The following is a 25,516-nucleotide window of genomic DNA, read 5'->3' on the forward strand; positions in this document are numbered from 1 at the left end:
CAACATGTCTTAACGATTCATCGAAAAGATTCACAACACTGAAACAAAAGAGAACAGTGGCTAAACAGACAGAAAAGAACTTCATGAATAGAAACTAGAATTTAACAAAACCTGCAGTAGCCTAACAACATTTTTGACCACATTGCAACAGGAGAAACAACCTGTGCACACAACATTAACTCAACATTTTTGTGATTTTTATGCCAAATTTCTTCCCTAACAGTTTGAGATCTGGCTGCTGTTTGATGCTGAGCAGTGTCATATCTCTCTGAAGTCAAAAAGAAGAATGTCGTACAAACAATTTCTATGAACAATATGTAAGGGATAATGTATAGTTCGGAGGTTGTTATGGAGAAATAAACCCCGACAGGTTGTATGGAACCCCGACGCGAAGCGGAGGGGTTTCATTCAACATGAAGGGGTTTATTTCTCCATAACAACCGACCAACTGTACATTATCCCGCTTATTACACGGTTTACGAGTGAAATAATTAATTTGAAACATAATGTTGATCAAAATACGACTTTCATCGATTTAAAATTGCATTTAGCGAATCTGCAAGACCGGTCACTTCCGCTGTTTTGCCGAGCCTCCTCCCGTTCGTGCATTTGAAGCCTTTGATAATCAATCAGTGGATCGATAGATTACCATACACGTGTTAAAATGTGTGTATTGTGTGTAGTCGTATCTGTCATAAACAAGAGATTAACTTTCCTTTTTACGGGGTGCGTTTGTGTCGCGGAGCCGCGGTGCCAGCTGCACAGAGACGAGAGGAGAGGAGAGCTGTGACACCGGGTCAGAGGCTCTGATCAGCAGGTTTGGTTTCCAGCCACGATGTGGAAGGAGCCTCCACTCTCCTTGTAACAGGTTACAAGTCATTTATCTAACATCACTATTAGTCCGACGCTGTTTAATGACGGTAAAAATGAAACACAAGGTAAATATCCTGCATAGTTTCTCTTTTCTGTGCTGCGCTGATCAGAGCGCCGTCCCTAGCAACGGTCTGTTATACATGACGACGGTCCGTTATACAGAAATAACAGACCGCAGAACGCAGCGCTGGACCAATCAGAGAGCAGCATTCAATAGAGCCGTGTAATAGAGAGCCTAAGCGGAAGCAGGAAGTAGCGGCGCCATGGGACCTCAACTCGGAAAAACTCGCCATTCAAATGAATGAGACTGAACATTTTATTTCGTGATCCGTTTGAATTGTGCCATGAGAAAAAAATATGTCCTCTACCTGTTTAAAACATCACGTTTCATGCCGAGAAATCAGCCGTTTATCATAAAACGACAACAGAAGAATGTATTTTGTGTAAAGACCGCTCTACGGACTACAGATCTGTGTCCCACAAAAAATACGTCACCAACTGACACGGGAAAGGGCGGCATCTGGTGTGTGACGTCACCTACGCGACTGTAGTCTTTCTGCTTACAGATTCTTCTGAATTTTATTCTACAATAGCTTTACAACAAACGGCTGATTTCTCGGGATGAAACGTGATGTTTTAAACAGGTAGAGGACATATTTTTTTCTCATGGCACAATTCAAACGGATCACGAAATAAAATTTTCAGTCTCATTCATTTGAATGGCGAGTTTTTCCGAGTTGAGGTCCCATGATGACCGTTACTTCCTGCTTCCGCTTAGGCTCTCTATAATCACCAATAAATGACAGTAACCCGCTCCAGTGTTGATGTATTTTCCTGTCTCAGTGTTGTTGTTGAGCCTGGACTGTAGCTACAGTACAATAAAGCCTAAAGTTTACACACATGGCACTGTGCATTCACAGCTACAGTGCTAACTGCTAGCTCTCACTAATAGCAGATTCACACAAACGATCAATCAGTGTCATTAGATTGTTAACCTGCTGCCTTGCTTACAAGTTTATTTTCTACATACTGTACCTCTGTGCTTGCATGCTGCGATATTGTAAAGAATATTAGAAGCTCAGTCAGTCTGGCTATTGCTAATCACCAGTTGTAACCAGAATTATCCTCAATACACATGCACTAATCCGCCAAAAACCAGAAGGCTGCTTGCCTCTGCACTTGACGAGCTCCAGCCATCCTGATTCAGGGGCCACAAGTTAAGGCCTATACATAACTGTACATACTCCACAACAACAGAGAAATTTGTTCGTTTTCTCGAGGTGGCAAGAACAAGAATTAAGTTAGTTCTGGCCAGGGCATTTCATACTTTACAAGAAACTCAAGTGCAGGACTCCTGAGAAGTCCTCATAGGGCCTTCCCACTGCAGCACACACATCACACACTTTTCTGCATTAACCACGGCCACTGACATCCCACAATAGTTGTCCACCATACATTCTTTTCTCACAGCCCTGGGAGAGGGAACATATTTTTTATTTATTACGGACTATACAGTCCTTTAGACTCTGTCTACAGAGGGTGCGGCCCTTTGTAGCTGTTGTTGACTGTGAAGGTTAGATGGTCTACAAAGATTTTTCAATGTGCATCACCAGCTGCGTTCACCATTACCAAAGCAGAGGTTATGCCTCTGTCACCTAGTTACCATGCTAACATGACATTTTCTCACAAATGCTTGAAGTTTTGAGGCCCCTGGGTTTAACAGTTGTACTGTTGCTGTTGAACTGAGCTGAAACACAACACTCAAAGACTTTCATTCTAATCAACATGGTCACACACATGAAAATGGCTGAAACAACTGAACCAACAACCAGAAGGCAAGCCCGCCTCTCGAGCCATCACCCCGCTACCAACAGCAGTTAATTACATGATGAATATAAACAGGCATCAGATCCCTCAGATGTGAGGCGAGATCACATATAAAGTAAAATAGATGTGATGTTGATTTAATTGATATTTATCTGTTTATTTCTCTTATTTACATAATAGGCTATAAAAAATATTGTTTGTTTCCCTCCAGTATCTGTTTATTATTTTCTCTCTATCTGTTTCCAGGACAGTGGCTGGTGCTGTTTTAGGCTGATGAGCAGCTGTATTACTCATGTAATGAATAATTGACAGATGTTGTCCTCCCTACACAACACTTATCTTCCATCTCTTTTTCACCCACTCATCCAATCCTCTCTTTCTCTCTCTCTCTAACAAACTCACCAAACCTCCTCTTGATGCTCCTCTCCTCATCGCTCTGCCTTTTCTCTCTCTCGAGCCTCCCTTATCTCACTCCTGCTTTGCTTTATCTGAATCCCCCTTTTGAGTGTTTATCTGCATGTGATTAGGTGTCGTAGAAAAGACTCCATCTCCCTCTGCAACATGGACTAGTTAATGCTGCTTAGGGTCAAGACGTGGACGCCATAGTAGTTAAATGTGACCACTGTGAAACCTTTGTAATGTTAAGTGGAGTTATTAGCAAGGTCAACAAAATTGAGAAAAAAAAAAGCAGATAAATGCTCAAATTAATATTGTGAAGAAATAACATCTATAACACTGTGTTAAGGCTTCAGTCAAATGCTTTAATGATCCAAAATTGTTGCTGCAAAGCCTTCGACATTAATCCATCGGCTCCAAACAGTAAAACTTCTCTGAGCTTTTCTTTCCTGCAGAAACACAAATCTGGTGGCAGCAATAAAAGCACAGAGCCAAAAGAAGCTGAACAGAGACAATAGATCTGTCTGGCTGCAGCCCAGCTCTCCCTCAGGAATACAGCTTAGTCATTCAGAGTTACTCAGGAAATGTGAAAAACTCTCCAACAGCAAATGTCTTCATTCAGTTTCCCATTCAAGTGAATGCTATATGATGTATTTCACCATAAAGCAAAATGTGCGTCTCTTTTTTCCACAGGCTTTAACGTCAAAAGAGGGGGAAAAAAAGAGGAAATCTGACATATAACTGCACAAATGGTAAAAATCAATAAAGGTGGTGTGTTTTTTTCAGTTATTTTGGCTGTGATCAAATGAGACATTGATTTAAAGCTAAAAGCTTCCCAGCAGGAAGATGTTTAATTACCACCACACACTGTTTTTCTGCTGCTCTCTTTAAAAAACATCACATTTTCAGCGTACAAAATGAAGAGCATAGTTTTTAAAAGTGGAGCAAATGACTAGTGAAAGTGTCAAAACATTTGAGCAGCAGACCAGAATTCATTAGATGGCGCTCGGCTCCCTGAGCATGAAGGATTAAAGCATAATAGAAAAATGGAACATTTGAGAAGCTGAAGCCGGAAAATGTTTGACATGTTTCTTTTATGATTAAAACGATTCTCAAAATAACTGAAGATTTCTGTATAGCAGATCATCAGCTAATCGACTGACTATCATATTGTCATATTTTTTCACATGTAGCATTAACGTTGAATATAATGAATATTGTGACTTCAATATAAACACAACATAGAGAAAATAATTTTCTAATGGGGGTGTTTGAAACAGATGTTGTAAATGTTTACGGTCTCTATGGTACAGAATGTACTGAAAGATGCTGATGCTGATGCTGTGTGTGTGTGTGTGTGTGTGTGCAAGCGTGCAAGCATGCATGCTGTAAGGGAAGAGCACATTATTAATTGTATAATGTGCACATTTAGAGTGTGTGTGTCTGTGTGTGTGTGTGTATCACCTGAAGCAGCAAATTGTACAGTAGCATCTGAGACTTGAATCATTTTTAGACCCTGAAGTGAACTCGTTCCCTCCTTTACCCAGAGCGAGTACATTCAGTCCTACACATCACATTGTATGTGCGTGTCTGTGTGTGTGGTCTAGGTATTACTCATGTTGCAAGGACCTAAATCTGTAGAGCAACATAACTAGGACAAAAAACAAGTCCACATACTGTTAGTAATTACACTGTAAGGTGACTTGCTTTAGGGTTTAAGTCCTGGTTAAGTTTAGTAACCAGGAAGTGACTGTAAATCAAAGTAATGTCCTGTTAAGTCACACAGTCTGTGTGTGTGTGTTTGTGTCTGTGTGTGTTGTCCTGCAGAGTAACCCATCGCTGCACCACTTAACCTACATAGCACCAACAATCTGGGCCTTTTTCCTCCTGTCAATAATGCTCAGTAAAACGCTCCATCAGTCCTAATTCTCTTTGAAGAGCACTGCTGTTTTCTTTTCATCTGCTGCTTTCATTCTCCAGCATATTATACATTCAGACTCTCTTTCTCTTTAAATGTCTGTCCTTTTGAAATGTGTTGACTGCTGTGGAATTGTATTTCTCCTTCACCTTCCAGCTCTCTTTGTGTCATTTTCTTTTACTTTTCTTTTCCCCGTGTTTTCTCTACTGCTCTTTTACCAACGACCTAATTTCTTTCTTTGAATTTCATAAGAATGGAAGCCGAGGATCTGCTGTTTATTTACACTGATCTACTGCAGCACCAAGTCTCCTCCACCAGTGAACTGGATTTATGACAAACTGAGGCCACGGCACCCAAGGCCTCACAATTAGTCATGAATGAATGTATTTGTATTTGTCACAATCTGGCCCTGAGGAGATCTGCATCATTTCTACGGACTGTTTGCTGTCCTTCTCTTTCTGTCCTTTTGTCTTTTTGCACAAAAGAGGAGGTAAAAACACCACTTTAGAAGGGTAATCCTCTTACCTAATTAAAATATACTTCCCATATTCATGCCTGGATGAATGAAAGCTTCTAGTTCCTCAAATTAGCCTTTAATCATAGATTATCTAATGTTTGCTAGTTCCTATAACTTAGCTTTAAGTAACAATTCAGCCAACTAAGCTAGTTTATCACCTACGCCTTAAATTACAGTTTAGATATAACTAATGTTAGCTAGTTCTCCTCTTAGCGTTAAGTTACAGTTTTGCTAATATTAGTTAGTTCCTAACTTTAGCCTTAAAGCAATACTACGTAGTTTCTCAACCTTAAAATAATGGTTCTAAACTCATACAGTATAAGTGGTAGAAAAACGGTTAATGGGATGAACCATGCCACTGCTGCAGCCTGAGCGAGGTAGCGCCAGGTGAAACTGCACTATGTAACTTTCCTGGGCGGGTAGGAACACAGCGCCACTGTGGTACACCCCAGCACCGCTAAGCTCCAGAGACCGAGCTCAAGCCCAGTCTTCCTGCTCCTCTCACCCACACACAAGTGCCCTGTGCTGGGCTGCACGGCCGGCAAGCTCTGGAGACAAGCTCTGGTGCTTTGCTTGGCACCGGTACCGGCAACGGCACCGGTACCAGTGACGGCAACAACAGCGGTAACGGCGCCGGTACCAGCGACACCAATGGCACTGGTACCAACGATGGCAATGGTACTAGAAGAAAATGCAAAAACGTAACGTAACTTGTCTTGTCTTCTGGTATTGTTGAGAGAACAATCTGGCAGGACTTTGTAGCTAAACTTGCTGTTTAAAAGACCCATTTCTATTTGCCATCCACACTTTACTGCTGCATCGCTTCCATGGATGTATTATAGTACATGCGTTAATCCAGCATCAAAAAAATTAGTGGTGTTAATTTGTGTCAAATTTTCACCTTATTTAAAGTTTAATGTAAGAGCATCTAATCTCTCGATTGAGCCTAACATTGTCCAATTAGTGTTTTACTATGTTGTAGCAAAAAAACAAAACAGGAAATGATGTTACTACTTACTGTATCATTGTTTACTCAGAACAGGTGAGATGTCTTTCCTGTCATGGCGCCATGTTACAGTACAGGTTTGAAATGAGCAGAATTTCTATGGATTTCTATGCTTCTTCTCTTTCTGTCCTTTTGTGTTTTTATATATGAACACTTCTTCCACCACCACTGCTCCTGCTGTTTCATCTAGGCCTATGTAATATTTGGACTGGTAAACATAGCCTAATCTTAAGAAACAAACCCCAGCTCCAGAGAAGCCCCACTAACTCTGATGAAACCTGCTTCTCTAAGCGTCTAACTTTCAGTTCACTTCACATGTGAGTCACTCTTGTCTTTTTTCTTTACTGTTCACACATTAGTTCCTGCAGTTCCTCTCTCTCTCAGTTCCTCTCTCTCTCTCTCTCTTTCTTCCTCTTCTCTACATGATCACTAAACATCTTCCTCTTCCTCTCAGCTCTCCTCTTCCTCCCTGTCACCCTCCGTCTCCTTTTCTCTCCCTCCAACAGAGCCAGGGCTATTTTTACCCAGAGTGCCATTGTTCTGCTCGAGCGCACCCTTCCCCAGCACTGGCTCCTGCTTTAGGCTGCACTCTGCTGCGGCACACACACACACACACACACACACACACACACATGTAGACACACGGTTCACATCAATGCAAAATGGAGGAGGCCTGTGTAGCTGAAGGCTAACCAGAAGGAGAGAAATGACAGAAGGAGCAGGAGGAGGAGGGAAGAGGAGAAGAGAAGCTTAAGGGGCAGACGGGAAATGGGGAAGTGAGCGACACCACACGTACATGTATGTGGGCACACACAGTACCTCAGCTCAGCCTAATGTGGGTGTGAGAGAGACAGAAAACATCTAGACATCAATAGTTACAGATGACAATGATGATGACAATGATGATGATGAAGTTGGTGGTGGTGGCGGTGGTCATCATGGGGCTCAGGTTTGGGCAACTACGACATTCTAGTTAACATTAGGGGAAAGACATTAAAAATTCCTGTGTCAAATGTGTTTTTTAACCCAGACAAACATCTGTAGTGGGTGGCCCATTGCTGCAGTGGCTCTGGGTTTGTGTATCCAGTCCCCATTCCTGGATATTGTCTCCTACCCCTCCACGACCCTCCACATGTTGATTTTAAGTATTGTCTTTAAAACTATAACAATGTTCACCTTGTTTCATAAGAAGATACTGAAATACATACTCAGTGCATGTACTGAAGATGCAATGTGCAAATTGTGACTCTGTAGATTTGTTTATCAAAATCTTTTAGTATCACTGTTGTAAATGAGCACTGGAATATATTAAAAGTTAAAAATCTGTGACTTTCTCATACTGAAACATCTAAAACCAACTAGACCTGTTAATGTGGCTTTGAGGTGCGAGTCTGATCAGCTGGATTCAGTGATGTAGTTCATTTTCACCACTTTGTGGGAACAACTAGCCTCGGTTTCAGTCCAATCCTTCATCAGGTGACAGGAAGTCACGCATCATCAGCATCATCATCACCATGACAGCTTCACTGTAAATCAACTTCACATGAAACTTTCCTGCAGTGACACTTGTCCAAGGGCCAAACACTCTGATCAGCCAATCAGGGCACAGACAGGTTTTGATTGATGGCTGTGAGAGACGTAGCTATGGCTTCAGCTGAGCTGTGCATTTTGTCTGAGACATAGCAGAAACATGAGAGGATGTGTGTGTTCTCAACTCGAAAACTGATAATCACCAAACACACACATTAATAAACTTCTCACCTTCACCCCTTGCAGTGAAAAACTAAGTACCACGTGCCATGAATTGCCAATAATTCTTTGCAAGTCTATATAAATCCCTTTGAACATATCATGACTTGTGAGTGTCTTCTATCCATGCTTATTATTTTTGCTCCAGCAGTCTATGAGTTTGGGGCAGGTTTCACTGCTCACTGCTCAGCTTGCATCATTTCTGTCACTGTATGTGAAGAGTCTCACATTCATCTGAAGACAAAGACCTGATGTCACTGCAGCCCTCCCACATTAATCCTCTCTCTTCCTGCTATTCTCAGAACTCCTTTCACTTGTTCTAGGTCTCTAGCTAAACCCTGTGTCCTTAGCACTGTCTCCTAATAATTGCTCCTTTACCTCTCTCTACTTTTGTCTCTGTACTAGATTAAAATTCGAAATTTTATTTGGATAAATAATGCTGGCATTTACCTTATTTAGCTAAACTATAATATGATTCAATTTGAGTAACTAGCTCTATCGCACCAACTTTCCTACTTGCTATCCTTTTCGTCCTCCGCTCGGCTCCTGTATGAGCTCGTTCAGCAGTATTCTACTGTTATTGACACACTGCAATGCAACGCCTGCTATTGGTGCTATAGGGGGGCATCTTTTGACAGGCATTGGCGTGCCATGGGGTGACGTGCCACGTCATGATGGTGCCAGTGTGTGTTCAATTTGAACCTTGTATTACAGTTTATGTTAATGTTAGCTTGTTCTCACCTTAGCTTTAAGTCACAGTTAACCTAATGCCACCTAATGTTACAGCTTCTAACTTTAGCCTTAAGTTTCACACTAGCTACAGCAAAAGATGTCTGTTGTCTTGACAACATTGTACAGTAAAATAATTTGAAAATGAACAAAGCTGAAAAGAGACAAATCAAGCATTTCACTAATTTATGTTGTGATAAATCTTAAAAATAACCAAAAGTTAAACATTGTATTCAACTCATCTGTAACATATGTACCATAAGTAGTGCTATGGTTTGACTCTGAGTGAGTGAGTGAGTGAAATGTCGGCCTGTATATGCAAAATTAAGACATACATGTACATTTTTAGGTGCATGCGCGCACACGCGCACACGCGCACACACGCACACACACACACACACACACACACACACACACACACACACACACACACACACACACACACACACACACACACACACACACACACACACACACACACACACACACACACACACACACACACCAGGGATCATAAGCGCACACATCCATGCACACATAGACTCCGTGCACCTGGATTAACAGTGAAGGATTTCATCCAACAGCACTTTCACACTGTTAGAGGGAAGAAAAGCAAGGATGGAGAGAAATGAGGAGAAGAAGCAATATGAGGAGAGGATAAAGAGATTTGACGCTTGAGGAGAAGAGAAAGGAGGGGATGAATTAAAGGTGGAGGAAGAGGGAAAAAAGAGGAAATAGAGGAATAAATTAGAGAGGAAGGAAGTATAGAAGGGGAAGAGAGACACTACGGGTGGAGAGATAGGAGGCGATGAATTATAGGTGTGGAGAACCAGTGAAGGAGAGAATAAGCAAGAGATAAATTAGAGGTGGAGAGGGAGAAGGTTGGAAGAGAGACACGAATAAGGAGAAGAAGGAGCAGAGAGAGGAGTGATGGGTTATGTAACAGAAGCAGGTTTTATTTAAATTTCTAAGATATTTAAGAAAACCTCTTCCTCTCATTTTTCATCACAATGGAGCCTCTTTAATTATGTAACCTTTGGAGTGAGAGGCAGAGCAGTGGAGGCTGTGTTTCTGTGTGTTTGTGCTAATGTGTACACATTATGTTTTATTGCCCACATTACACCGTCACCTCTCTCACTTCCCACCTATTTTCTGTCTCCGGCCGGACGGCCAGTCATTCTTCACACAGCAGATATAAAAGCCAGACAGGGTTCATCTGCCCACCTCTTTTCTACATGTAGGAGGAACTCATTAGCATATGTAGTTGATTCATAGCTGGCGGGATGATGAATTCTGACGTGAGCTGAAACTATGACTGTAAACGCTGTAATCTGATTAAGCCCTCAAACAAAGAAGCAGATACAGTCCACATCCCCTTGGAGTTAATTTAAAATTATTTGGAGTCAATGAAGGTCTCAAGTCCCATCATAAAACTTAAATAAGCTCACCAGATGTGTGAAATTGTATTTGCACTAAAAGACATTATCAGACATCCTCTAAGCCAGGTATTCCCAAACTGAGATGCTTGCACCCCCTGTTGTGTGCAAGCTGCCGCTAGGGGGTGCGTGACATGAAAAGGGTAAAGGCGGTATGGTGTTATATTTTTCTAGGGTTTTCTCTGCCTATCTAAGGCGAACGTGGGACACCTTGGCCACTGCCTTGTTTAAAGCCTGTGTGCGTGCATGGGGGGTATTCAGATAGCGTCTTTTGTGCGCATAAAACCATTACTTTTAACAAAGACGTGCATCATGCAAGCTCACAACCCAACACGACGCTATAGCAGCGTGCATTCGATGTGACGTGCTTGTTCTTTCGTGCACGTCCGTGGTGCACAGCTCCATGGACCCGCTTCCCATCAGTGTTGTGTCAGATCCCGGTTCCCCCTCGGGCTGTGTCTCCCCTACTGTTTCCCACAGCTCTACCTGAAACCTTGTAAGATCAGCGCCTCCGACCCGGTGTCTCGTGAGAAACATGGACTGCTTTATGGCACTACACAAACACACCCAGTAATCTGTAATCGCTTGTTAACGTTACCCACCTTGGTAGGCATTGCTAGATATTGCTCTGCTCTGGTCTTATAGGCTTCGTTGAAAACAAATGCACATGGACAGGGGGGAGGGAGGAGGGTTAGCGGTGAGTTTTTATGACAGTAAAAAATATGCAATCTGACTGTAGGGGGAGCCCTGTAGAGAAAAAAACGACCAAAACAGCAAAAAAACAACTAGACCTGGTTTGTTTACTAGAGAGGTCGACAGAAACAAAAGTGTAAAATGTCATTAACACTGATAACACTGTTGGCCTTCCACCAACTCCACTAAAGTGCATAATACCGTAGCTAACATGGAAGTTTCCTGCCACTGTTGTACCAGGCAGACCAGGGATTTGAACGGGACTGTGATAAGTTGGCTAGAGGAGGCTGTGGATGGAAACAGACAACGAACCAAAGGCGAAAACTGTGTTTGTTTAGAGACCCGCAAATCTTTTAACAGGCTTTCTGTCTCATTGGGGCTGATTTACACACTCATTCAGATAACCACCAATCAAGCACAGGGGAAAACAGTGTACTCTTTGTGCAAGTGTGTATATCCCTACAAGACTTAGGGCATGTGTGTGTGTGTGTGTGTGTGTGTGTGTGTGTGTGTGTGTGTGTCTGTGTCTGTGTGCATGTGTCTGCTACAGAGATCAGAGGATTTGGACTCCTTGGACTCCTTCAGTAATAGGATGGACGTTTGCCAGAAGCACCGACACAGCAGAGCCTGGTTATCTCAGTGCTGTTGACAGGGAACATGAAGTCAGCAAACTTCTGCATCAGCTTAGACTTTGTGTCCTGCAAACAAATTAACCAACTAAAAATGATGCGTCACAATGAAACATTAATTTACTAAATTGAATGGTAGCTAATGGGTAATGTGAATGGGATTGCCGATGTACAGAGCTCTCTATCCTCATTCAGCTCACTGTTATGGTTTTACAGAACACAACATGGTTCCCACCCTATACTGAAAACTACAAAAATTTCCATATCTGATCACAGAATAAAGTGGATGCCAAATATTGCCTTCTTAGACCACTTTCTGACTCTGCACTCACTCCATCACTGACTAGCTACATAGCAGCTAAAAGCCATATATTTCTCTCAGGTGTCAATGGTAAAAGGCCTTTGAGACAAACTGTTTGTAAAAATGGGCTATACAAATAAAATTGCCTTGCCTTGCCTTGCCTTTACAAACACTTGTAATACTTAACTTTGTTTCTTGAAATGTCTCAAAGATTCAACCAATACTACCCCCATTTTTATCTGCAGAGCTGCAACACAAATCACCTCTTTAGGGAAACTAAAGTTTACCAAGTCGGAGTTCTTGCCTGTGTGTTCCCAGATTTGAACCTCATCCTCAGTGGTGCTGGGGTGCTGGGTATTATTAGGATTTAATTGATCTGGCCTTGGTTTTAGTATGAGAGAAACTGCAGCCTTTGAAGTGCTTAAGTGTGTACTTTGAAGTGCAGGAGGCAGTCCTCACTTGGACAGGAGCATTATGGGTAGGAAAGATTGCTGGCTCATCCCGCAGGGCGAAGAAAAAGACAAAATCAGACAGATACAGGAGAGGAGAGGAGAGGAGAGGAGAGGAGAGGAGAGGAGAGGAGAGGAGAGGAGAGGAGAGGAGAGTTTGACTAGACTTGACTTGACTGGCATGAGTTTTTTTTTTTTTTGTGGCAGTTTTGGTTCCTGTTGACGACCACCACCCGACTGTTCATTAATTGCTTGCATGAAGTGGAAGGATAAACTGGGGAAGGAAAGTGAGGGCAGATGATTTAATGCACAAAACAGGATTGAAAGAAAAGGTGAAGAAAGCATGAGGATGAGGAGGCAGGAATGATGGAGGAGGATGGAAAACAGAGAAGAGAACAAGAGAAGAGGAAGAAATCAGAGTGAGGAGAGACGGAGGCAAAATGTCAGAGTGAAAGAGAGAGGCAGAGAGAGAGGATAAGGATATTAACGAATTAGAAAGAGAGATGAGGGGAGAGAGGAAGAGGAGAGGAGAGGAAGAGGAGGAGAGAAAAGGGAGGTGGATTCCAAAAATGTACAGTGAATTAGTTCTGGCTCATGAAACTGGCAGTTCTGGCTGACAAATGCTTTGCGGCGAGGATTTCTGTGTGTGTGTGTGTGTATGAGTGTTTGTGTGTCCCTGTTCCATGTTTGTGTATTTGCATGCATTTCTATCCAGCATGTATGTGTGTGTGGAATGTAAGGATGTTTCCAGATTTAGAGAGTGAGAGAGAGAGTGTGTGTGTGTGTGTGTGTGTGTGTGTGTGTGTGTGTGTGTGTGTGTGTGTGTGTGTGTGTGTGTGTGTGTGTGTGTGTGTGTGTGTGTGTGTGTGTGTGTGTGTGTGTGTGTGTGTGTGTGTGTGTGTGTGTGTGTGTGTGTGTGTGTGTGTGTGTGTGTGTGCGCGCGTGTGCGTGCGTGCCACTGCCTCCCCAGAACAGAGCTGATGTCGTGTTGACATTTAGACAAAAACACGAGCTCGGTCTTTCTCAAAGAGCAGCAGAAAGTATACTGTATCTCTGAGGTGACAGGTCGGACGAGACTTTTCTTTTTCTTCTGCTGCTGAACTGAACACAGAATAAAAAACATCACCTGAACCTGTCCTGTCACCTCCAGCTCTGCTCAGATACACAAATGTGTTACTGGCTTCAAATCAAACACTGAGGCTAAAGTCTGGTGTGAGTCACAAACTCTACCCCAAGTGATGTAGCCTACTGACAATCAATAAGATGATGCTGCTCCTGGTCAGTAGACTCAGTATCAGTAGAGTCAGTAGTTGGCATCAGTGAGGTCAGTAGAAACAGTACAGTCAGTTGAATCAGTAGTATCAGTAGAGACAAGAGAGTCAGTATCAGGAGAGTCAGTACAGACAACTGAGACACAGTATCGGTAGAGCAAAAAAGAGTCAGTATCAGTAGAGTTAGTATCAGTAGAGTGAAAAGAGTCAGTATGGTCAGTAGTTGGTATCAGTGGGGTCAGTATAAACAATGCAGACAGTATAGTCAGTAGCCAGTATGAATAAAGTCAAAAGAGTCAATAGAGACAACTGAATCAGTAGAGTCAGTATCAGTCAATGAAGACCATAGAGTCAGTACAGTAGGATCAGTATGAGTAGAGTCAGTAGAGACAGCAATCAGTATAAATTGAGTCAGTAAAGTCAGTCACTGACTGGCAGGTGAGTCCATGGTTTGACACCTGGCTGGACTCAGTGCTGCAGTCCCTCCCCCTCTGTCTGTCCCATGTCATGTCACTCTGCATGTCCTGTTGATAGAGGAGTAAAATGGCCTCAACTCACACTTTCAAAACACTTTCAGTCACTTCTAGTTTATTTAGAGAAAATATAAATAGTGTGCAAAGTTTTGAGTTTTGGCTGAAAAGTGTTTTGTGAGGTCACACCGATTAAAAATGTCCTCACACCTTTAGTGGACATCCACGTGGTCTCAGCTGTAAGAACACACACACACACACACACACACACACACACACAAGCACAGTGTGTAAAGGTCGGTGTCGTTTGTCCTTCACTGTCTGACTCACCTCTGCTCTGTGTGTGTGTGTGTGTGTGTGTGTGTGTGTGTGTGTGTGTGTGTGTGTGTGTGTGTGTGCTGACTCAGCCTCTATAAAATCACACACGTTTTTATGCACACCGTGCAGCTCAACAAAATCTGGGTCATCTGCTCTCTGGGAGTCAGTGTTTGGCTCAAGGGCACTTCAGCAGGTGAGGCCTCATCCATCCGTCAGGTTTGGTGGGGGGGTGGGGGTGGGGGTGGGGGTGGGATTGGACCTGGACCCTCTGCCTGTGTAACAGCGCATTTGGAATTAGCCACATGTTAGCATCGGCGCTAACACACTTTTATTTCACTGTGTTTATTGGTGACACTGAAACCTCTCTGTGTTAGAGGAGAGTATAATGTTTACATGGGGATATAAAATTAAAACCACTCTTGATCAAAACATTCTGCTTTTTCTGCCTGAACTTTTTTTTGTAGGCCATAGGTGAAGGTTCAAGGTCACAGTGACCTCATCTTCTTGTGAATACAATAAATCAGGAATATTCAGAGGGAATTTCATTACTTGACATAGTCAAGACAAAACATATTTTCAGCCAAAACTCACACTCGACACAGTTAAACTCAAATGTCTTTAAGGATACAGTGAGGTGATTTCATTATCACAATGTTCTGTAAAGACACATTACTCAGTGCTGTAGCTCAGGATTTAGACTGTGACCTATTTGGTTAGTGGAGATAAGGGGAGCAGATTCTAGTTTCTAACCCTAATCCATGTTTTTCCTAAATCAACACACCAGAGGAGTAACCTTGTGATTTGGGTGTTTTGAGATTCTCCTGTAAGAGAGGATCATACAGACTCTAAACATTTACTTGAACCACACAGCAGAAGAGCTGGCAACAAGGAGGGAAAACTGCACAAATGAGAACAAAGAAAAGTATGCTTTTAAAAACCATACATGTCCAAACATGTTCACACTGTGAGGCTGAATCTGACGGCTACACGGCAGAGTGTGTGCACACTGCAGCTGCAAGGTGCAGCATTTGACACGACTCCCCCGACACTCTCAATAATACACCAGAGGGAACACATACCTCCATCACCAGCCAACTCACACACACACTCAAGCTAAAAGCTAAAAAGAAATGCCCACATAAAAAAACATGAACACACAACTCTCACACACACCCTCTTGTCCAGAGACAAAGTGTTCAGGTAAAGAGCAGATACTGGAAAATACATTGAATCACAGTGTTGGGGTGCACAGTGTTCCATTTTTTAGTGCAGGTTCATAATTGCTGGTCAAACTGATTTAGAAAACTGATCAAGAAAGTATAATATGCAGGGAACCCATTACAGAAGGTGTGTGTGTGTGTGGCTGTTGTCTCTACAGTACATGTTGATTATTTGTCATCTACACAATGATGACATGGCGCCTGTCACTGCTGCACAGATTGGCATTGATTACCACCACCACCCCAACCTCACACCTTCAAACTCCTCGTCACGGGCCAAAGCAGAAGCTGTTGTCCCACTGCTGCAGGGACGACTATTGAGGCAGGGGGGGATGGAGAGAGCCTTGGAATATTCTGCTGGTGAGACTTAGATATCTGACAGTAAATGCACCATCAGCTCAGGTGATCAAAGCATTTGCATACAGACTCAGGTCATTAACATGTGCTTTCTCTTTTTTTTTTTGTCTGTTAGAGTTTTTGCTATGAGACGAGAAATGCAGGATGCAGTTGTTCACAAATCAATAACTAATAACCATTATTACACACAGCGAGGAAGACGCCTGACATGGTCGGTCGATAAAGAGAGAATGGGAAGGGGCAGATGGAAGAATAAAAGGGGGGAGGAAAACTGATTCCTCCTGGTTTCCACACTCAAGAAAAGTGCTACATAAATACATTATTTTTCTCCTTATTATTAATATTAGTAGTATTATTACAATAACTATAACATTATTAAAATGATCATGACTGAATGTATGTAATGTGACATTGATGCACACGGGCAAAAGTCCAGACCTTAGTCCTAACCTACACTAACACAGCTCTGACCTCAGATCACAAAAACTGTGTTTTATTGTTGCTGAGGACACAGAGTCACACACACACACACACACACACACACACACACACACACACACACACACACACACACACACACACACACACACACACACACACACACACACACACACACACACACACACACACCCTGCATTACGTTACACTGTTATTTCTCGCCATCCCTTGGGACAACTTAGTGTTAAAGCTACCTTCAACCCAACGGGAAATTTACTGCCTTTCAACACTACACACTACACTACGCTACACTACACACACACAGTAAAAGATGTTTTATTGATTAGTACCCGAGAGAGTTGATTGGTCAGTTACAGGGCAGAGTCTACTCTTATTGGACCGGGAGAAACTTGACTGTAATTTGATTCATCAAACTGCTCCAGTGGGGGTGGGGGGGGAACGGGTGGGGGTTGTAATTGTTTTATGCTTTTGTGCAGAGCCTCAGTGTGTGTGTGTGTGTGTGTGTGTGTGTGTGTGCGTGCGCGTATTTGCCAGGGAGGCGAGATCAATTCAACCCCCCCCCCCCTCCCAGGGGAGCTGCAGAGATGCTTTACCTGCTCTTCTTCCTCTCTGCTTCATTCTCACACGTCTTTTCTCACAAGTCGAACTCCATAACTCTGATGCTGCACAGAGCAGAGTGTTTGATTATCTCACTGTCATCGCCTTGTGCGAAAACAACACCTCTATTTATTTATATTTATACTTACCTTTCTGGGTATACAGTATCTTCAGAATTAGACAAGGATGTAACACTGGTCCAACAAGTTTCAGATCTGAATTTATGTTTAAATTTAAATTTAAAACAAAGAGTAAGAAGGAAACGATCCTGTATTATTATAGCTCACATTTAACCATCAGGTCGACTCATCACCATGATTACATTACATTTACAATTGATAATAGTAAATATTTAATTCCACTCTCACTTTAAAGCTGCTGTGTCTCTCTCAGACCCATTCATTAATTCCTGAAGACATTTTCATCCAACTCACTTATTTCCACCACATCCTGTTTCCTCTTGTCAGTGACATGACCACGAGCAGGTCAGGACAGGTGCCATTGTTAGCATGCTAGCGATTGCGCTAACGAATGTGGTTCAATAGCATCAGTCAACAGTTAAAGTTAACTTGGCATAAATGAAAGATTACACACTGCACATCTCCGTCATTATGTGACTTTTTTTTCGTGATTTTGTGTTAACGAATTATCTCTAAGGGAAACTGGACGATTCTTCAGCCTTGTTACAGAGATCTGATGATGAGGAAACAGACACCAAACAACATGAACATGACAGTGTGGAGGTCAGTGTCTATTACTGAAGATTAGGGAAGATGGTCATTTTAGGTGTGAACGAGCAGAGGTGCTGTCTGCTAAGGAGACGTGTTACTAAACACAGAGATTCATGATCAATATGATTTGTTGAAGCAGCAGTTGGAATTTACCTTTTAACTTTTATCTCTGTTGCCACTGCCTTTGGAGCATGAATCTCCAGTTTCTATTTAACCAGCAAAATGAAATGAAACGCACCAGTCTGTGACAAAACAGGACAAATGGTGTCTGAGCTGTTTTTACGTGTTTTGGAGAGCGTTCAGGTCAAACCTTTAATTCAAAGATTTTCCTTTCACTGGTATAATTACCAAACTACCTCTAAACCGGATGTCAACAGCAGAGGCCTGAGGCATTAGTAGTTTCATAACAAAATTATGAAGCTCTGTGTTCACATGATTTCACTTTATAAATATCAGTCATTAATGACATCTTCTTTTGTTGTGCTGCCAGACATGGATCAGAGACACCTGACTGTCTGTCATAACTCAACACCACCTCTCCACCCCCCGTCCTCACCATCACCAGCCTCTGTTACAATGAGACAGAACTTACTGTAGATCTCCTGAAGTGACAAGGCTGAGCCTCTGAACTCTAGCGTGGAGACTGTTTATGTTGATTAAAAATGTGTCACAAATAATTTCTGTTATGTTCTATGATTGCATTCATAGCTCTTCATCTCAAAACCAAGACACCGACCTGGCCTGACTCAGTGTAGCTGAGATCAGCACCATGGACAGAGGCAGCACCCCCTGCTGCAGTGACCACAGCTCACCAGCAGGCGGACAGGCAGCTTTCACAGCTGTGTCTTATTTATTGGATGGAGACTGTGGTGTCTTCTGTTGGGGGGCATAAGAATTTCAAACTCACAACGAGAGTGGTTCAGAGAGAGGTAGAGGATAAGAGGGAGATAGATACTGTAGTAATGTAGAGAGAGAGAGAGACAAGATGTTGAATATAAATCACTGAGGTGCTGGTTGCAGCATTTTTTAGACACACAAACACACACACACACACGCATGCACGCACACATACACACTGTGAAGGTCCAGGGCTGTAAAGAACCAATCAGAGGAGCTATTTTTATCCGATTTAGTGTTTTCCACTTCACCATAATTAGAAATAAAATGAATTACAAATATCAAATGAATGTATTTGAAATCAAGACACAGTTTAAAAAAAAAAAAAAGGTTTAAATTGGTTTTAATTAAAGACGCACAAAAAAGGGCAGATTTCAATCCCCCCCATCTGCATCGTGGTACAGTCCAATCTTCACCTTTTTATTTGCTCCCACTGCTCTCCATCACTTCCTCTCCCCTCCCTCTAATCGTGTTTCTCGCTCACTCTTCCTTTTTTTCATGACAACCATTATTGCTCAGATTTGTTACACTGAATGGAAGAGCAGAGTAGGCGTGTGCGTATGTGTGTGTGCGTTACAATGTGTGTGCACTTTGCATGTGTGCTAAGTGGCTTCTCTCTCTCTACCTCTCTCACTCAGCTATTATTGCTGGGATTTGTCACCATGTACAAAACGAGACAGAGGGAGTACAGAGTGTGTGTGTGTGTGTGTGTGTGTGTGTGTGTGTGTGTGTGTTAACTGTGTATCTGAGTGCTGATTGGTCAGTCCAAGTCAGAGATACTGCATGCATGTATAGGTGTACACAGGCACACACACACAGGCACACTCACTCACACACACACACACACACACACACACACACACACACACACACACACACACACACACACACACACACACACACACACACACACACACACACACACACCGCAGTTAGTCATCATGTCTCCCGCTGAGCTGAGCAGATGAAAAACATGTTAGTGACAGAGCTAATTCAACAGCCCACGCCTGAATTACAGGGACTGAATTTATCTGAGCATGTGTGTGTGTATTTATATCTGTGTGTGTATAATGTGTGTGTTTTCTAGAGTGGTGTGTGAAATATGAAGCAGTAAGGTCTAAGATGGAGGTTTAGTGAGCCAGAAGTTGCTCTGCAGTTGCTTCTGTGTGCTGATTTGTTACCTCCACCAAATAGGTTCGGTTTCCTTCTGTGTTTGTTTGTTTTTGAGCAGGGTTACAGAAAATGCACTGAACCACTTTGCACCAAACCTGGACCTTATTCCTTCCAGTCAGAGTTGATGGTTGCAGAGCTGCTCATATGATACAGATGTTTTGTGACTATAAAGGAAACAAGGGGGGAAATATCAAACATGAGCATAAAGTACACAGGTTCACAGTGACATAAGCCGCAATTAAAGTCTATGCTACTCAAAGTCTACGTCACTCAGTGCTCGTCCACTAGAAGCCACTGGTTCTACATTGGTTCTGCGTGTCTGTATCGAGTTTGAAATTCTACTTTCATGACAACCCTACTTTAAAGTAGCAAACTTGATTTTAGCTCCGAATAATCTATAGTTTCCCTCCAAAAGTACAGGATCCAGGTCAGGGTGAGTCAATGAACCCTGATGTCAACAGAGCAACGGAGGGAGAGGAAGACGAAGAAGAGGAGAGGGAGGAGAAAGATGATGAGAACAGCTGGAAGGAGGGCAGGAGTTGGTGGTGAGGAGGGTAATGGAGCGGAAACACACTGAGCTTCAGTCTCAAGGGCAAAGGAGGAAAAAAAAACACCCCTGCAAACACCAACAGAATGGAACAGCCCACAGAGGACTCCTCCATTCAAAACAGCACAGGGGGGAGGAGAAAAACACAATGAACAGATCGGGCTGGAGTTTCTTTTTGACTCCACCCCCTCAATGACTGACTGACTAACTGACTGACTGACTGACTGAGTGTCACAGTTTTCGCTTCAGCCTTTACTCCTTCCAAATATATCAGACTCTGAGCAGAAGAGTAACTCACCGACCACTGAGCCTCAGGTCCATCAACACGTTCTGCAGGTTAACTAGTGTGTGTTTTGTTGTTGTTTGTAGTTTTTTTCTGAATTTGTAGCATTTGTGTTTTTTCACGCATTTTCTTTAAGCTTCAGTGAGGTGAGCCATCAGAGCCACCGTGCTCAACAAGCTCACCACAACAATGGTTAACACAATCTATGATGTTAAAATTACATTTCTGCCATGTCCCCCTCTTTTAGCTGAAAAAAAAAAAAAGAAATGTGTAGGTAAAGAATCAGGTGATAAAAGGACATTAAAGTTCTGTATTGAATACAGGATTCAAAAAGTGTACTGCATAATTATCCCAATCCCAAATAATATTTGTGTGTGTTGTAGCGAGAGAAGCTGAGATATTGGGCTCTAATTTCGTAGCGAAGCATTGAAATGTCCCTGACATTCTGGAAACCTGCCTGTGAGGTTTTGGTGACGTGTGTGCTGGTCAGCCAAATTACCACTGGACTAGCTGTCCGCCCTGCGCCTAAAGAAGACCAGGTTGGAGTTGCCGAGCTTTTAGCGCACCTTTGGCGCATCCTTTTGGCACGAAATTGTCACTGCGCCAAGCTAAATCTGTCGACACCTCCCTCTGATGTGCCGCCACACCCATCTTGGCGCACCTCGGTCTACCAAATTGGCTGTGCACGGTGTTGCGCCGGAAGAAATTAGCACTGCACAGCGTTTGCCACCGTGTGCCTCGCTTGCGCCTGGTACGACATTAAAGCCCATTGAGTCAGTGTGTGCATAAATTGATCATCTGTAAGGCAAGGCAAGACAATTTTAATTGTATAGCCCATTTTTACAAACAGTTTGTCTCGAAGGGCATCATAACAACATCCTCTGCCCTTAGACCCCCACATCGACTGAGGAAAAACTCCATAGAAAACCCTTTTAACAGGGAAAAATTGGAGAAACCTCAGGGTGAGCAACAGAGGAGGGATCCCGCACCGAAGACAGGCAGACGTGCAATAGATGTTGTTACAGAAAAGAAAACAGTTTATAACACGGAATATGGGAAACATGGAAATGTTAACAAGAGCTGATGGAGGAAGCTTCTGGTAGGCAAGGGAGGCAGGGAGAGCAGGCCAGCTTAATGGGAGTACTGGATGGCAGACTGGTTCATGGGAAGGGAAGGCAGACCGATTTAACAGCAGGGGAAAGGGGGGAAGGGGGCGTATGTATAGTGAAGCAAGACCAAGGAGTTCACCTGGTTATCCAGGTGCATTGATTAATACAGTAGGCTATGTTCATCCATCCAACAGTTATTCTGCTCATCTGTGCAGGGTTGTGAGATGTGAGATTACCACACAGTGGGTCTTCACAAGAAAAGCTCAGCTCCGCTTACTTGGACCAAAAAATCCGATGTTCATGAATGCAACATCACTGCTTAAATTTTAGCAATTTCTCTCCCTCCCTCTCTTTTTCTCTCTCTCTCTCCCTCTTTCTCAGTATTGTGACCTCTGACCTTTTGTCAAATTCACTGTTTCATGGCTGACTCATCATCTTAATTCCCTTGATCTCTCTCTTCCCCTCCTTCTTTTTCCATTTCTCCCCTCTCATCTTCCTTTTGCAGCTGTTCCTCTCCTATCTCAATCCTTTCTTTTATACTCTTCTTCTTTTCAACAGTATATCACTCTTTCATGATTTCTATTTCTCTTACTCCCAGTTAAAATAAAAAAAGTCAAATAGCATCACATGTTGTTTTACAGAGTGATGCAACTTTGTCTCAGTGTAACTTGTTGTCTATGATGTTTATCTGTGTGAAGGAGCGTGTGTTCGTGTACACTGGATCTGTATGTGTGTGTGTGCATGCACTGTGTCTACATACAATCTGTGTACAGAGCTTATTTGTCAAGTGTGCTGTGCATGCATTTATTTATATCAACATAAAAACAGGCCTGAGTGTGTTACAATCGTGTGTGTGTGTGTGTGTGTGTGTGTGTGTGTGTGTGTGTGTGTGTGTGTGTGCGCGTGTGTGTGTTTGTGTTTGCGCGTGCATGGTCAGAAAAAGCTAAAATAATATGAAGATTAACATAGAAGAAGTGATATTTTTCCTTTATGCTGCATTATGTTTACTGTCAGTTCACAAGAGTAATCCTGATGTAATATTAAAAAGGGAGTTGTGGGGGGTGTGTGTGTGTGTGTGCGTGTGTGTGAACTGCATCTCAGTATCTGTCAGTGTCGGCGACAAGCAGCTGCACACACTGGATCTGACAGCTGATTGACAGAGGGACCACCAACATTCGTCATGGCGACCACAGAGGAAAGAGGCGGTCTGTCAGAGGGACGTCGCCCTGGCGACCGCCGGGGTGGGTTTTCATTATGTGGACTCACAGTGAGTCTTAGAGCAAGACAATGAACCATCTCCATCGATGGTGATTAAGATGACTCTGCTGCAGCAGCATGATGGGAAATATTAATCTCTCAGCCAATGATCCAGTTCAGCATCTGGACCTGAGACAAACGGCTCCACAGCTGCTGCTTCAAGGCTGTGATGTGTTTAAAGGCCATTTATTGCTCATTCAACAGGTTTAATCCTCCAAACGTCTTCCCTGCAGAAGCCTTGTTGTACAAGTCTGACAATGTTTAACACCTCATTCAACAGGAAGTAATCACAATAAAAATAAACTTTCTGCTGCCTCCTCTCTCTGTATTTCAATGTCATTGTTTCCCTCAGCAGATCCGACTAGATTCAGATACTGCTTGATGTTCTGAGTTAATTTACTAGGAATAAATATGTACAGTGTTCATATAGTTAATTATTTATACATTCACAATAAGAGTGAACTATTCTACATAATCATGTTCATACAACTATTATTTAAATGTTTGCATCATCAAATTCCCGTTCTCCTTGGTCTACATCCCCGTCGCCTGTGATTAAAACTAAATCTAAACTCCGCCCCCTGCAGGTGCCGCCAATTCAGGACAAACACATGAGAATGAAAAGGGAAAAACAAAATAAAAATAGATTTAAAATCCCATATTTGTAAATGGACTCTGGCAGAGAGTAAAGAGGTACACAGTGAATGAAAAGAGGTGGGAATCAATGGTTTCTCTGTCACGACCCAACACACACACACACACGAGTGTGTCGGAGTAATTCACTCAATAATCAACGTGAGTCATGAGTGTGTCTGTAAGTGTGTGTGTGTGTGCGTGTGTGTGTGTGTGTGAGTGTGTGTGTGTTTGGTTTTCTGAAGAGCAGATTCTCTTCTTATGTTGCAAAGTGTTACTGTACTGTATGTGTGTGTGTGACTTTTACGCACAAACAACAGACACACACGCAGTATTGAGCTCATGACTCACTTGTTCTGCTTTGTACTAAGTGTGTTTGTGTGTGTGTGTGTGAGTGTGTGTGTGAGTGAGATAACATGTAGAAGAAAAGCAAATGACCGTGTTTGTGTTTGATATGAAGAAGTGGATCAACACAGAGAAACAGCGAGACCTGTGTGGGCGGAGCCTAGAGAGAGAGAGAGAGAGAGACCCACACTCTCTACATCTCAAAAGACTTTTCCTGCTGTCACAGCCTGTGTGTTCTGCTGCATTCAAGGACCTGATGTTTTAACGCCTCCGAGTTGTACACTGAAAGTAAAGGAAGTAAAGGAAGCACACCCCTGTGGCTGTGGTTGGAAATACTTTGAATGGTGACTGCCATTTTGTTACGCTCAGACGGGGTAGGTACATACATCTAAAAAATGGCAACCAGAATCAGCTACGATTTTCCTTTTCTTTTCTTTTTTCAAATGTATTATTGGTGCAATTTATGTTGCTACAGAAATGCTATTTTATTGAGGTTTTGTATGTGATGCTGACATGACTGTTGATTTTCTAATAAACTTTTGAGATCTGGAATTGTATTTGTTTAATTTCTACATTTTGAACATACATGAATTAATGATACAATATGACTCAGACTCAGTTTTATTCCCCCGGGCAGATCAATCCAGAGTCTAGGCTAAAATATGTTCATTATAATTATAACCATGTCAGATCATACCAACATCACACAACAAATGAATATCAAAGATATATGATATTTATTAGCCTACATAATCTCTGTTGTTTTCAGGAGTAAATAAATGAATCTCTGAGGTAACACGAAGCCAGACTGAATCCTCCATTTTGGATCTAGCCTACATTTTTCTCCAGTTCCAGCTGTGTGTGTGTGTGTTTTTTTTAAACCCATATAATCTGGAGAGAACCCCCCTCCCCCAAACCCTCCCCGTTATCATCCATCACAGCTCCACACCTGAAGGCAGAAGCTTCATGTTCAGGCCTGGTGGTGTGTGTGTGCGTGTGTGTGCGTGCATGTGTTTGTGTGGTGGGGGGGATTCCCACTCTCCCTTCTGCTGCAGCGTCCCGACACCTTTGGGATTTTACCTTGTTCCAAAATCACACGTTGTACTTCTGTGAGATGTGTATGTGTATGTGTATGTGTGTGTGTATGTGTGGGTGGGTGCTGTTAATCAGTGTGTAGCCCTGGGGAGGGAACAGCTCTCTCTCCTCACTGACCCATTTAAAGGAAGCACGGTGGAGAGAGGAGTGAAAGTAGGACAGTGGGAAACACAAAACTTTGAGGTGCTACACACACACACACACACACACACACACACACACACACACACA

At 42.7% G+C, this 25,516-nt stretch overlaps 1 protein-coding gene across 1 annotated transcript in view; it reads right to left on the bottom strand.

Annotated features, from left to right (window-relative positions):
- bsna (bassoon presynaptic cytomatrix protein a) overlaps nucleotides 1-25,516 on the bottom strand; it is a gene marked incomplete at both ends in the record, with an annotated part of 132,679 nt that overhangs the window by 31,066 nt on the left and 76,097 nt on the right. The window lies entirely within an intron of this gene.

This window comes from Trachurus trachurus (assembly GCF_905171665.1).
Source record: "Trachurus trachurus genome assembly, chromosome: 7".
Taxonomy (NCBI): domain Eukaryota; kingdom Metazoa; phylum Chordata; class Actinopteri; order Carangiformes; family Carangidae; genus Trachurus; species Trachurus trachurus.